Raw genomic sequence first — 15,668 nt, forward strand, 5'->3', positions numbered from 1 at the left:
GAGAGGAGGGGGTTGAGAAAGAGAGAGATGTTTTTATCTACTAGTTCCTGGTCGTTCTGTTACTTCCTCGTTGAATTCCGCTGAACACTTCAAAGACTCTCTGTCACAATTCTGTCATCGCCTTGATTCATAAAGAAAACTTTTTTTTACATTTTTGTTGTTATATTCCCAATAGATGTAATCACACGAGCTGGAATGTGTTTAATCGTTACCAGTTTGCTCTGTCCTAAAACATCTCTGTCGCGTTTCTCTCCTCTTTGTTCTTTTTTTCTCTCTCGGCTGTCTTGAAAACACTCTTTTCATTGGTTCCCCATTTCTTGAACTCCACTGCTCTGAACACATGGAAACTTTTATTGTTGAACGTTCAATATATTTTCTCCCGTCGCCTCTGAAAGCTGATTTTCTCCCAACAGGAGAGTGTTGATTTTACCAACAGAACATAAACGAACAGCAGAACAGCAGTAGATTGTCTTGTTGTTGCATTCAGACTTTATTGAACCCAGGTTTCCCACAATGGACCCAATTTAACTCCGAGCAACCGAGGGGGCGTCGGGTAAGTCTAATAACCGTCACACACACACACACACACACACACACACACACACACACACACACACACACACACACACACACACACACACACAGTAGGTCTAACCAGAGGCTTAAGGCCAATCCAGGTCCTAATCAGCCTCCCTGCCGTTCTACCCAGCATGCACCTGGTTCCACAACATAACAAGCCAATCAGCATCACACATAATGCAGCGCATGCTGTTGATGGGAGATGGGGGAGTGGGGGGCTGCTAGAATCAAAGCTACTTCATAATGAATTCAACGTAGTTAATGTGCAATAGATTGAACCAACCAAGTCCTTTTTTTCTTTTCAATGTTCCTCTATTGGGAAAATGCCTCTCTCTCTCTCTCTCTCTCTCTCTCTCGTCTTGTCCTCTCTCTCTCTCTCTCTCTCTCTCTCGTCTCTCTCTCTCTCTCTCTCTCTCTCTCTCTCTCTCTTGTCTCTCTCTCTCTCTCTCTCTCTCTCTCTCTCTCTTGTCATCTCTCTCTCTCTCTCTCTCTCTCTCTCTCTCTCTCTCTCTCTCTCTCTCGTCTTGTCATCTCTCTCTCTCTCATCTTGTCTCTCTCTCTCATCTTGTCCTCTCTCTCTCTCTCTCGTCTTGTCTCTCTCTCTCTCATCTTGTCATCTCTCTCTCTCTTGTCATCTTGTCTCTCTCTCTCTCTCTCTCGTCTTGTCATCTCTCTCATCTCTCTCTCTCTCTCTGGTCTTGTCTCTCTCTCTCTCTCTCTCTCTCTGTCTCTCTCTCTCTCTCTCTCTCTCTGGTCTTGTCCTCTCTCTCTCTCTCTCTCTGGTCTTGTCTCTCTCTCTCTCTCTCTCATCTTGTCCTCTCTCTCTCTCTCTGGTCTTGTCATCTCTCTGGTCTTCATCTTCTCTCTCTCTCTCGTCTTGTCCTCTCTCTCTCTCTCTCTCTCTCTCTCTCGTCTTGTCCTCTCTCTCTCTCTCTCTCTGGTCTTGTCCTCTCTCTCTCTCTCTCTCTCTCTCTCTCGTCTTGTCCTCTCTCTCTCTCTCTCACGACTAGTTCTGACTCAAAGAAACAGCTAGGTTTATCTAGCTGATATTCTAGCAGTTTCCAGTGTCTCGGTTTGCAACGATCTCCTGAAGTTGGCAAAATCAGGTGTTCTTGACACGTTAAAAGACTCACCGTCCGTTTAATCCCTCAAACGTTCAGTCTTGAAAGCAGCTATTGCTGCTTATAACGTCTGAAGAGAATGCAGTGCGGCTCCATCTTTCTTCATTCATCCCCCCATTTACTCCCTTTCTCCCTCCCTTCCACGCCCTTGAGTTCTTCCAATGTCAGCACTCGCATCAAAAGCCTCGGGTTGTGTGAGGGGCTCCTTCGAGATTTCCCATTGTGAAACAATTATTCCACCCGGTGCTCTTTGACAGATTCGTCCAGTGTTTTATGAGCAGGCCGTGAATCACACCACACCTCCATCTCTCTATCCCCTCCTTGTTATCGTATTGACACATCCATGAATCACACCACACCTCCATCTCTCTATTCCCTCCTTCCCTCCTTGTTATCTTATTGACACATCCATGAATCACACCACACCTCCACACCTCCATCTCTATCCTTCCCACCTTGTTATTATTGACACATCCATGAATCACACCACACCTCCACCCCTTCCCACCTTGTTCTCTTATTGACACATCCATGAATCACACCACACCTCCTTCTATTCCCTCCTTGTTATCTTATTGACACATCCATGAATCACACCACCTCTCCATCTCTCCCTCCTTGTTATCGTATTGACACATCCATGAATCACACCACACCTCCATCTCTCTATTCCCTCCTTCCCACCTTGTTATCATATTGACACATCCATGAATCACACCACACCTCCATCTCTCTATCCCCTCCTTGTTATCTTATTGACACATCCATGAATCACCTCCATCTCTCTATTCCCTCCTTGTTATCTTATTGACACATCCATGAATCACCTCCATCTCTCTATTCCCTCCTTGTTATCTTATTGACACATCCATGAATCACACCACACCTCCACACCTCCATCTCTCTATCCCCTCCTTGTTATCTTATTGACACATCCATGAATCACCTCCATCTCTCTATTCCCTCCTTGTTATCTTATTGACACATCCATGAATCACCTCCATCTCTCTATCCCCTCCTTGTTATCTTATTGACACATCCATGAATCACCTCCATCTCTCTATCCCCTCCTTGTTATCTTATTGACACATCCATGAATCACCTCCATCTCTCTATTCCCTCCTTGTTATCTTATTGACACATCCATGAATCACACCACACCTCCACACCTCCATCTCTCTATCCCCTCCTTGTTATCTTATTGACACATCCATGAATCACCTCCATCTCTCTATCCCCTCCTTGTTATCTTATTGACACATCCATGAATCACCTCCATCTCTCTATTCCCTCCTTGTTATCTTATTGACACATCCATGAATCACACCACACCTCCACACCTCCATCTCTCTATCCCCTCCTTCCCACCTTGTGATCTTATTGACACATCCAGTACATAGGAGAGGAATATATATTATATATAATATAACAGTACATAGGAGAGGAATACACGGGGCATTCTGACAAGTATTCAGACCCTTTTGACATGTACCATATTTTGTTACGTTACAGCCTTATTCTAAAATGTATTAATTAAAACATTTTCTCTCATCAATCTACACACAATATCCCAATCTATACACAATAGCTCATAATGACGCAGCAAATTTATTAAAAATAGAAAACAAAAATATCTTATTTACATACTACAACTTGATTGGAGTCCACCTGTGGTAAATTCAATTGATTGGACATGATTTGAAAAGGTACACACCTGTAAGGTCCCACAGTTGACAGCGGATGTCAGAGCAAAAACTAAGTCATGATGTCTGAGGAATTGTCCGTAGAGCTCTGAGACAGGATTGTGTCGAGGCACAGATCTGGGGAAGGGGACCGAAACATGTCTGCAGCATTGATGGTCCTCAAGAACACAGTGGCCTCCATCATTCTTAAATTAAAGAAGTTTGGAACCACCAAGACTCTTCCAAGACCTGGCCGCCCGACCAAACTGAGCAATCGGGGGAGAAGGGCTGTGGTCAGAGAGGTGACCAAGAACCAGATGGTCACTCTGACAGAGCTCTAGAGTTCCTCTGAGGAGATGGGAGAACCTTCCAGAAGGACAACCATCTCTGCAGCACTCAACCAATTAGGCCTTTATGGTAGAGTGGCCAGACGGAAACCACTCCTCAGTAAAGGCACATGACAGCCCGCTTGGAGTTCGCCAAAAGGCTCCGAAAGACTCCCAGACCATGAGAAACAAGATTCTCTGGTCTGATGAAACCAAGATTGAACTCTTTGGCCTGAATGCCAAGCGTCACGTCTGGAGGAAACCTGGCAACATCCCTAAGGTGCAGCTTCCCTGGAGCTGTCCTCAGGGAAGAAGGACATGGCCAGGAACAGACGGTCTAAGTTGTACAAATCCACTCCCTTGTACAAATCCACTCCTTCCTTCCTTCCTTCCTTACCTACCTACCTACCTACCTACCTACCTACCTACCTACCTCCCTCCCTCCCTCCCTCCCTGTAAGGCCTGTGAGTTTCTACCTCAGTCAGTCACCTGAAAACACATGGTCAGGTCTCCCCACCATCAGGAGACTACAGACCTGAAAACACATGGTCAGATCTCTAAACCATCAGGAGACTACAGACCTGAAAACACATGGTCAGGTCTCTAAACCATCAGGAGACTACAGACCTGAAAACACATGGTCAGGTCTCTAAACCATCAGGAGACTACAGACCTGAAAACACATGGTCAGGTCTCCCCACCATCAGGAGACTACAGACCTGAAAACACATGGTCAGGTCTCCCCACCATCAGGAGACTACAGACCTGAAAACACATGGTCAGGTCTCTAAACCATCAGGAGACTACAGACCTGAAAACACATGGTCAGGTCTCCCCACCATCAGGAAAACACATGGTCAGGTCTCCCCACCTTCAGGAGACTACAGACCTGAAAACACATGGTCAGGTCTCCCCACCATCAGGAGACTACAGACCTGAAAACACATGGTCAGGTCTCTAAACCATCAGGAGACTACAGACCTGAAAACACATGGTCAGGTCTCTAAACCATCAGGAGACTACAGACCTGAAAACACATGGTCAGGTCTCTAAACCATCAGGAGACTACAGACCTGAAAACACATGGTCAGGTCTCTAAACCATCAGGAGACTACAGACCTGAAAACACATGGTCAGGTCTCCCCACCATCAGGAGACTACAGACCTGAAAACACATGGTCAGGTCTCTAAACCATCAGGAGACTACAGACCTGAAAACACATGGTCAGGTCTCCCCACCATCAGGAGACTACAGACCTGAAAACACATGGTCAGGTCTCCCCACCATCAGGAGACTACAGACCTGAAAACACATGGTCAGGTCTCTAAACCATCAGGAGACTACAGACCTGAAAACACATGGTCAGGTCTCTAAACCATCAGGAGACTACAGACCTGAAAACACATGGTCAGGTCTCTAAACCATCAGGAGACTACAGACCTGAAAACACATGGTCAGGTCTCCCACCATCAGGAGACTACAGACCTGAAAACACATGGTCAGGTCTCTAAACCATCAGGAGACTACAGACCTGAAAACACATGGTCAGGTCTCTAAACCATCAGGAGACTACAGACCTGAAAACACATGGTCAGGTCTCCCCACCATCAGGAGACTACAGACCTGAAAACACATGGTCAGGTCTCTAAACCATCAGGAGACTACAGACCTGAAAACACATGGTCAGGTCTCTAAACCATCAGGAGACTACAGACCTGAAAACACATGGTCAGGTCTCCCCACCATCAGGAGACTACAGACCTGAAAACACATGGTCAGGTCTCTAAACCATCAGGAGACTACAGACCTGAAAACACATGGTCAGGTCTCCCCACCATCAGGAGACTACAGACCTGAAAACACATGGTCAGGTCTCTAAACCTAAACCATCAGGAGACTACAGACCTGAAAACACATGGTCAGGTCTCAGGAGACTACAGACCTGAAAACCATCAGGAGACTACAGACCTGAAAACACATGGTCAGGTCTCCCCACCATCAGGAGACTACAGACCTGAAAACACATGGTCAGGTCTCTAAACCATCAGGAGACTACAGACCTGAAAACACATGGTCAGGTCTCCCCCACCATCAGGAGACTACAGACCTGAAAACACATGGTCAGGTCTCTAAACCATCAGGAGACTACAGACCTGAAAACACATGGTCAGGTCTCCCCACCATCAGGAGACTACAGACCTGAAAACACATGGTCAGGTCTCTAAACCATCAGGAGACTACAGACCTGAAAACACATGGTCAGGTCTCTAAACCATCAGGAGACTACAGACCTGAAAACACATGGTCAGGTCTCCCCACCATCAGGAGACTACAGACCTGAAAACACATGGTCAGGTCTCTAAACCATCAGGAGACTACAGACCTGAAAACACATGGTCAGGTCTCCCCACCATCAGGAGACTACAGACCTGAAAACACATGGTCAGGTCTCTAAACCATCAGGAGACTACAGACCTGAAAACACATGGTCAGGTCTCTAAACCATCAGGAGACTACAGACCTGAAAACACATGGTCAGGTCTCTAAACCATCAGGAGACTACAGACCTGAAAACACATGGTCAGGTCTCTAAACCATCAGGAGACTACAGACCTGAAAACACATGGTCAGGTCTCTAAACCATCAGGAGACTACAGACCTGAAAACACATGGTCAGGTCTCTAAACCATCAGGAGACTACAGACCTGAAAACACATGGTCAGGTCTCCCCACCATCAGGAGACTACAGACCTGAAAACACATGGTCAGGTCTCGAAACCATCAGGAGACTACAGACCTGAAAACACATGGTCAGGTCTGAAAACCAAACCATCAGGAGACTACAGACCTGAAAACACATGGTCAGGTCTCTAAACCATCAGGAGACTACAGACCTGAAAACAGGTCTCCCCACACATGGTCAGGTCTCTGAAAAACCATCAGGAGACTACAGACCTGAAAACACATGGTCAGGTCTCTAAACCATCAGGAGACTACAGACCTGAAAACACATGGTCAGGTCTCCCAACCATCAGGAGACTACAGACCTGAAAACACATGGTCAGGTCTCCTAAACCATCAGGAGACTACAGACCTGAAAACCTGTCAAAACCATGGCTCAGGATGAGAGACTACAGACCTGAAAACACATGGTCAGGTTGTATACATAAAGACAGACCTGAAAACACATGGTCAGGTCTAAGATAAAAACACATGGTCTCTAAACCATCAGGTCTCAACATGAGACTACAGAACTACATCAGGAGACTACAGACCTGAAAACACATAATCAGGAGACTACAGACCTGAAAACACATGGTCAGGTCTCTCCCACATCAGAGACTACAGACCTGAAAACACATGTCAGACATCTGAAAACCTGGAGGAAAACTACAGACTCTGAAAACCTTTATCCTGAAGATTTTCTCTCTGTGCAGAGTTTACAGACCAGAGAGCACACATGGTCAGGTATTAGTTAATGGGGAGACTACAGACCTAGAAGACACAACATGGTCTCCACCCCCAGGAACCCCCAGAGTGACTAACAGACAGACCTACATGGTCAGGTCTGAAACTGAGACTACAGATAACATGGTCAGGTCTTGTCAGGAGACTACAAACATGGTCAGGTCTGGACCATCAGGAGACTACAGACCTGAGACCATCAGGAGACAGATGGTCAGGTCTAGGGACCAGAGAGGAGACTACAGACCTGAAAACACATGGTCAGGTCTCCCCACCATCAGGAGACTACAGACCTGAAAACACATGGTCAGGTCTCCAAACCATCAGGAGACTACAGACCTGAAAACACATGGTCAGGTCTCTAAACCATCAGGAGACTACAGACCTGAAAACACCTAAACCATCAGGAGACTACAGACCTGAAAACACATGGTCAGGTCTCTCAGGAGAAACCATCAGGAGACTACAGACCTGACTACAAAACACATGGTCAGGTCTCCCCACCATCAGGAGACTACAGACCTGAACCATCAAACACATGGTCAGGTCTCTAAACCATCAGGAGACTACAGACCTGAAAACACATGGTCAGGTCTCCTAAACCATCAGGAGACTACAGACCTGAAAACACATGGTCAGGTCTCTAAACCATCAGGAGACTACAGACCTGAGTCTCTAAACCATCAGGAGACTACAGACCTGAAGCGAACACATGGTCAGGTCTCTAAACCATCAGGAGACTACAGAGAAAGAGAGAGACAGAGAGAGAGAGAGAGAGAGAGAGAGAGAGAGAGAGAGAGAGAGAGAGAGATTCTGCAAAAATATCCTCAGTGTACAACGTAGAACACCAACGTAGAACACCAACGTAGAACACCAGTGTACAACGTAGAACACCAAATAATGCATGCAGAGCAGTTAGGCTGATACCCGCTAATTATCAAAATCCAGAAAAGAGCCGATCTACAACCACCTAAAAGGAAGCGATTCCCAAACCTTCCTTAACAAAGACATCACCTACAGAGAGATGAACCTGGAGAAGAGTCCCCTAAGCAAGCTGGTCCTGGGGCTCTGTTCATAAACACACCCTACAGAGCCCCATGACAGCAACACAATTAGACCCAACCAAATCATGAGAAAACAAAAAGATAATTACTTGACACATTGGAAGGAATTAACAAAAAAACAGAGCAAACTAGAATGCGATTTGGCCCTAAACAGAGAGTACACAGTGGCAGAATACCTGACCACTGTGACTGACCCAAACTTAAGGAAAGCTTTGACTATGTACAGACTCAGTGAGCATAGCCTTGCTATTGAGAAAGGCCGCCGTAGGCAGACATGGCTCTCAAGAGAAGACAGGCTATGTGCTCACTGCCCACAAAATGAGGTGGAAACTGAGCTGCACTTCCTAACCTCCTGCCCAATGTATGACCATATTAGAGAGACATATTTCCCTCAGATTAAAACAGATCAACAAATAATTAGAAAACAAATCCAATTTTGATAAACTCCCATATCTACTGGGTGAAATACCACAGTGTGACATCACAGCAGCAAGATTTGTGACCTGTTGCCACAAGAAAAGGGCAACCAGTGAAGAACAAACACCATTGTAAATACAACCCATTTTTATGCTTATTTATTTTCCCTTTTGTACTTTAACTATTTGCACAACGTTACACCACATATGACATTTGAAATGTCTTTATTATTTTGTAACTTCTGTGAGTGTAATGTTTACTGCTCATTTTATTGTTTATTTCACTTTTGTTTATGATCTATCTCACTTGCTTTAGCAATGTAAACATATGTTTCCCATGCCAATAAAGCCCCTTAATTAAATTAAAATAGAATTGAAATTGAGAGAGAGAGAGAGAGAGAATAAAAGAGAGAGAGATTGGAGGACGATGACATCCCTAATCACTTAGAGCTGGACGCAGACAGACGACGTGAGGAATTTAAATTCTCCCTCCCGTGTCCTGGTCGTCCGTCTTCAACCTTTTTCTAAGAGGCCTATCCGCAACGACCGACCGATTGTTTTGGGGAATGGTATGTTTTTAATGCATTGCTGCTGACAAATCAATATATTTGTACACTGTGTCCAACAGGCAGCAGTATTCACAGACATCCCACCTACAGCTACAGCACAGACACTTGTCCACTGTGTCCAACAGGCAGCAGTATTCACAGACATCCCACCTACAGCTACAGCACAGACACTTGTCCACTGTGTCCAACAGGCAGCAGTATTCACAGACATCCCACCTACAGCTACAGCACAGACACTTGTCCACTGTGTCCAACAGGCAGCAGTATTCACAGACATCCCACCTACAGCTACAGCACAGACACTTGTCCACTATGTCCATACAGGCAGCAGTATTCACAGACATCCCACCTACAGCTACAGCACAGACACTTGTCCACTGTGTCCAACAGGCAGCAGTATTCACAGACATCCCACCTACAGCTACAGCACAGACACTTGTCCACTGTGTCCAACAGGCAGCAGTATTCACAGACATCCCACCTACAGCTACAGCACAGACACTTGTCCACTGTGTCCAACAGGCAGCAGTATTCACAGACATCCCACCTACAGCTACAGCACAGACACTTGTCCACTGTGTCCAACAGGCAGCAGTATTCACAGACATCCCACCTACAGCTACAGCACAGATACTTGTCCACTGTGTCCAACAGGCAGCAGTATTCACAGACATCCCACCTACAGCTACAGCACAGATACTTGTCCACTGTGTCCAACAGGCAGCAGTATTCACAGACATCCCACCTACAGCTACAGCACAGACACTTGTACACTGTGTCCAACAGGCAGCAGTATTCACAGACATCCCACCTACAGCTACAGCACAGACACTTGTCCACTGTGTCCAACAGGCAGCAGTATTCACAGACATCCCACCTACAGCTACAGCACAGACACTTGTACACTGTGTCCAACAGGCAGCAGTATTCACAGACATCCCACCTACAGCTACAGCACAGACACTTGTCCACTGTGTCCAACAGGCAGCAGTATTCACAGACATCCCACCTACAGCTACAGCACAGACACTTGTCCACTGTGTCCAACAGGCAGCAGTATTCACAGACATCCCACCTACAGCTACAGCACAGACACTTGTACACTGTGTCCAACAGGCAGCAGTATTCACAGACATCCCACCTACAGCTACAGCACAGACACTTGTCCACTGTGTCCAACAGGCAGCAGTATTCACAGACATCCCACCTACAGCTACAGCACAGACACTTGTCCACTGTGTCCAACAGGCAGCAGTATTCACAGACATCCCACCTACAGCTACAGCACAGACACTTGTCCACTGTGTCCAACAGGCAGCAGTATTCACAGACATCCCACCTACAGCTACAGCACAGACACTTGTCCACTGTGTCCAACAGGCAGCAGTATTCACAGACATCCCACCTACAGCTACAGCACAGACACTTGTCCACTGTGTCCAACAGGCAGCAGTATTCACAGACATCCCACCTACAGCTACAGCACAGACACTTGTACACTGTGTCCAACAGGCAGCAGTATTCACAGACATCCCACCTACAGCTACAGCACAGACACTTGTACACTGTGTCCAACAGGCAGCAGTATTCACAGACATCCCACCTACAGCTACAGCACAGACACTTGTCCACTGTGTCCAACAGGCAGCAGTATTCACAGACATCCCACCTACAGCTACAGCACAGACACTTGTCCACTGTGTCCAACAGGCAGCAGTATTCACAGACATCCCACCTACAGCTACAGCACAGACACTTGTCCACTGTGTCCAACAGGCAGCAGTATTCACAGACATCCCACCTACAGCTACAGCACAGACACTTGTCCACTGTGTCCAACAGGCAGCAGTATTCACAGACATCCCACCTACAGCTACAGCACAGACACTTGTCCACTGTGTCCAACAGGCAGCAGTATTCACAGACATCCCACCTACAGCTACAGCACAGACACTTGTCCACTGTGTCCAACAGGCAGCAGTATTCACAGACATCCCACCTACAGCTACAGCACAGACACTTGTCCACTGTGTCCAACAGGCAGCAGTATTCACAGACATCCCACCTACAGCTACAGCACAGACACTTGTCCACTGTGTCCAACAGGCAGCAGTATTCACAGACATCCCACCTACAGCTACAGCACAGACACTTGTCCACTGTGTCCAACAGGCAGCAGTATTCACAGACATCCCACCTACAGCTACAGCACAGACACTTGTCCACTGTGTCCAACAGGCAGCAGTATTCACAGACATCCCACCTACAGCTACAGCACAGACACTTGTCCACTGTGTCCAACAGGCAGCAGTATTCACAGACATCCCACCTACAGCTACAGCACAGACACTTGTCCACTGTGTCCAACAGGCAGCAGTATTCACAGACATCCCACCTACAGCTACAGCACAGACACTTGTCCACTGTGTCCAACAGGCAGCAGTATTCACAGACATCCCACCTACAGCTACAGCACAGACACTTGTCCACTGTGTCCAACAGGCAGCAGTATTCACAGACATCCCACCTACAGCTACAGCACAGACACTTGTCCACTGTGTCCAACAGGCAGCAGTATTCACAGACATCCCACCTACAGCTACAGCACAGACACTTGTCCACTGTGTCCAACAGGCAGCAGTATTCACAGACATCCCACCTACAGCTACAGCAAGACACTTGTCCACTGTGTCCAACAGGCAGCAGTATTCACAGACATCCCACCTACAGCTACAGCACAGACACTTGTCCACTGTGTCCAACAGGCAGCAGTATTCACAGACATCCCACCTACAGCTACAGCACAGACACTTGTCCACTGTGTCCAACAGGCAGCAGTATTCACAGACATCCCACCTACAGCTACAGCACAGACACTTGTCCACTGTGTCCAACAGGCAGCAGTATTCACAGACATCCCACCTACAGCTACAGCACAGACACTTGTCCACTGTGTCCAACAGGCAGCAGTATTCACAGACATCCCACCTACAGCTACAGCACAGACACTTGTCCACTGTGTCCAACAGGCAGCAGTATTCACAGACATCCCACCTACAGCTACAGCACAGACACTTGTCCACTGTGTCCAACAGGCAGCAGTATTCACAGACATCCCACCTACAGCTACAGCACAGACACTTGTCCACTGTGTCCAACAGGCAGCAGTATTCACAGACATCCCACCTACAGCTACAGCACAGACACTTGTCCACTGTGTCCAACAGGCAGCAGTATTCACAGACATCCCACCTACAGCTACAGCACAGACACTTGTCCACTGTGTCCAACAGGCAGCAGTATTCACAGACATCCCACCTACAGCTACAGCACAGACACTTGTCCACTGTGTCCAACAGGCAGCAGTATTCACAGACATCCCACCTACAGCTACAGCACAGACACTTGTCCACTGTGTCCAACAGGCAGCAGTATTCACAGACATCCCACCTACAGCTACAGCACAGACACTTGTCCACTGTGTCCAACAGGCAGCAGTATTCACAGACATCCCACCTACAGCTACAGCACAGACACTTGTCCACTGTGTCCAACAGGCAGCAGTATTCACAGACATCCCACCTACAGCTACAGCACAGACACTTGTACACTGTGTCCAACAGGCAGCAGTATTCACAGACATCCCACCTACAGCTACAGCACAGACACTTGTCCACTGTGTCCAACAGGCAGCAGTATTCACAGACATCCCACCTACAGCTACAGCACAGACACTTGTCCACTGTGTCCAACAGGCAGCAGTATTCACAGACATCCCACCTACAGCTACAGCACAGACACTTGTCCACTGTGTCCAACAGGCAGCAGTATTCACAGACATCCCACCTACAGCATCCCACAGCACAGACACTTGTCCACTGTGTCCAACAGGCAGCAGTATTCACAGACATCCCACCTACAGCTACAGCACAGACACTTGTCCACTGTGTCCAACAGGCAGCAGTATTCACAGACATCCCACCTACAGCTACAGCACAGACACTTGTCCACTGTGTCCAACAGGCAGCAGTATTCACAGACATCCCACCTACAGCTACAGCACAGACACTTGTCCACTGTGTCCAACAGGCAGCAGTATTCACAGACATCCCACCTACAGCTACAGCACAGACACTTGTCCACTGTGTCCAACAGGCAGCAGTATTCACAGACATCCCACCTACAGCTACAGCACAGACACTTGTCCACTGTGTCCAACAGGCAGCAGTATTCACAGACATCCCACCTACAGCTACAGCACAGACACTTGTCCACTGTGTCCAACAGGCAGCAGTATTCACAGACATCCCACCTACAGCTACAGCACAGACACTTGTCCACTGTGTCCAACAGGCAGCAGTATTCACAGACATCCCACCTACAGCTACAGCACAGACACTTGTCCACTGTGTCCAACAGGCAGCAGTATTCACAGACATCCCACCTACAGCTACAGCACAGACACTTGTCCACTGTGTCCAACAGGCAGCAGTATTCACAGACATCCCACCTACAGCTACAGCACAGACACTTGTCCACTGTGTCCAACAGGCAGCAGTATTCACAGACATCCCACCTACAGCTACAGCACAGACACTTGTCCACTGTGTCCAACAGGCAGCAGTATTCACAGACATCCCACCTACAGCTACAGCACAGACACTTGTCCACTGTGTCCAACAGGCAGCAGTATTCACAGACATCCCACCTACAGCTACAGCACAGACACTTGTCCACTGTGTCCAACAGGCAGCAGTATTCACAGACATCCCACCTACAGCTACAGCACAGACACTTGTCCACTGTGTCCAACAGGCAGCAGTATTCACAGACATCCCACCTACAGCTACAGCACAGACACTTGTCCACTGTGTCCAACAGGCAGCAGTATTCACAGACATCCCACCTACAGCTACAGCACAGACACTTGTCCACTGTGTCCAACAGGCAGCAGTATTCACAGACATCCCACCTACAGCTACAGCACAGACACTTGTCCACTGTGTCCAACAGGCAGCAGTATTCACAGACATCCCACCTACAGCAACAGGCACAGCACAGACACTTGTCCACTGTGTCCAACAGGCAGCAGTATTCACAGACATCCCACCTACAGCTACAGCACAGACACTTGTCCACTGTGTCCAACAGGCAGCAGTATTCACAGACATCCCACCTACAGCTACAGCACAGACACTTGTCCACTGTGTCCAACAGGCAGCAGTATTCACAGACATCCCACCTACAGCTACAGCACAGACACTTGTCCACTGTGTCCAACAGGCAGCAGTATTCACAGACATCCCACCTACAGCTACAGCACAGACACTTGTCCACTGTGTCCAACAGGCAGCAGTATTCACAGACATCCCACCTACAGCTACAGCACAGACACTTGTCCACTGTGTCCAACAGGCAGCAGTATTCACAGACATCCCACCTACAGCTACAGCACAGACACTTGTCCACTGTGTCCAACAGGCAGCAGTATTCACAGACATCCCACCTACAGCTACAGCACAGACACTTGTACACTGTGTCCAACAGGCAGCAGTATTCACAGACATCCCACCTACAGCTACAGCACAGACACTTGTCCACTGTGTCCAACAGGCAGCAGTATTCACAGACATCCCACCTACAGCTACAGCACAGACACTTGTACACTGTGTCCAACAGGCAGCAGTATTCACAGACATCCCACCTACAGCTACAGCACAGACACTTGTCCACTGTGTCCAACAGGCAGCAGTATTCACAGACATCCCACCTACAGCTACAGCACAGACACTTGTCCACTGTGTCCAACAGGCAGCAGTATTCACAGACATCCCACCTACAGCTACAGCACAGACACTTGTCCACTGTGTCCAACAGGCAGCAGTATTCACAGACATCCCACCTACAGCTACAGCACAGCACACTTGTCCACTGTGTCCAACAGGCAGCAGTATTCACAGACATCCCACCTACAGCTACAGCACAGACACTTGTACACTGTGTCCAACAGGCAGCAGTATTCACAGACATCCCACCTACAGCTACAGCACAGACACTTGTCCACTGTGTCCAACAGGCAGCAGTATTCACAGACATCCCACCTACAGCTACAGCACAGACACTTGTCCACTGTGTCCAACAGGCAGCAGTATTCACAGACATCCCACCTACAGCTACAGCACAGACACTTGTACACTGTGTCCAACAGGCAGCAGTATTCACAGACATCCCACCTACAGCTACAGCACAGACACTTGTCCACTGTGTCCAACAGGCAGCAGTATTCACAGACATCCCACCTACAGCTACAGCACAGACACTTGTACACTGTGTCCAACAGGCAGCAGTATTCACAGACATCCCACCTACAGCTACAGCACAGACACTTGTCCACTGTGTCCAACAGGCAGCAGTATTCACAGACATCCCACCTACAGCTACAGCA

At 47.9% G+C, this 15,668-nt stretch overlaps 2 long non-coding RNA genes across 2 annotated transcripts; both read right to left on the reverse strand.

Annotated features, from left to right (window-relative positions):
• Positions 1–2,438: 2,438 nt before the first annotated feature.
• LOC121845895 lies at positions 2,439–3,262 on the reverse strand. Its single transcript, XR_006082833.1, has 2 exons — positions 2,870–3,262; positions 2,439–2,802 (listed from the first exon to the last, which is right to left on the reverse strand). It is a non-coding gene; the product is annotated as an uncharacterized LOC121845895 (long non-coding RNA).
• A 1,297-nt stretch (positions 3,263–4,559) lies between these two features.
• Positions 4,560–6,805, reverse strand: LOC121845892. Its single transcript, XR_006082832.1, has 3 exons — positions 6,665–6,805; positions 6,540–6,603; positions 4,560–4,579 (listed from the first exon to the last, which is right to left on the reverse strand). It is a non-coding gene; the product is annotated as an uncharacterized LOC121845892 (long non-coding RNA).
• Between the last annotated feature and the right edge of the window lie 8,863 nt (positions 6,806–15,668).

The sequence above is a fragment of the Oncorhynchus tshawytscha genome, unplaced genomic scaffold, assembly GCF_018296145.1.
Source record: "Oncorhynchus tshawytscha isolate Ot180627B unplaced genomic scaffold, Otsh_v2.0 Un_contig_673_pilon_pilon, whole genome shotgun sequence".
NCBI lineage: Eukaryota > Metazoa > Chordata > Actinopteri > Salmoniformes > Salmonidae > Oncorhynchus > Oncorhynchus tshawytscha.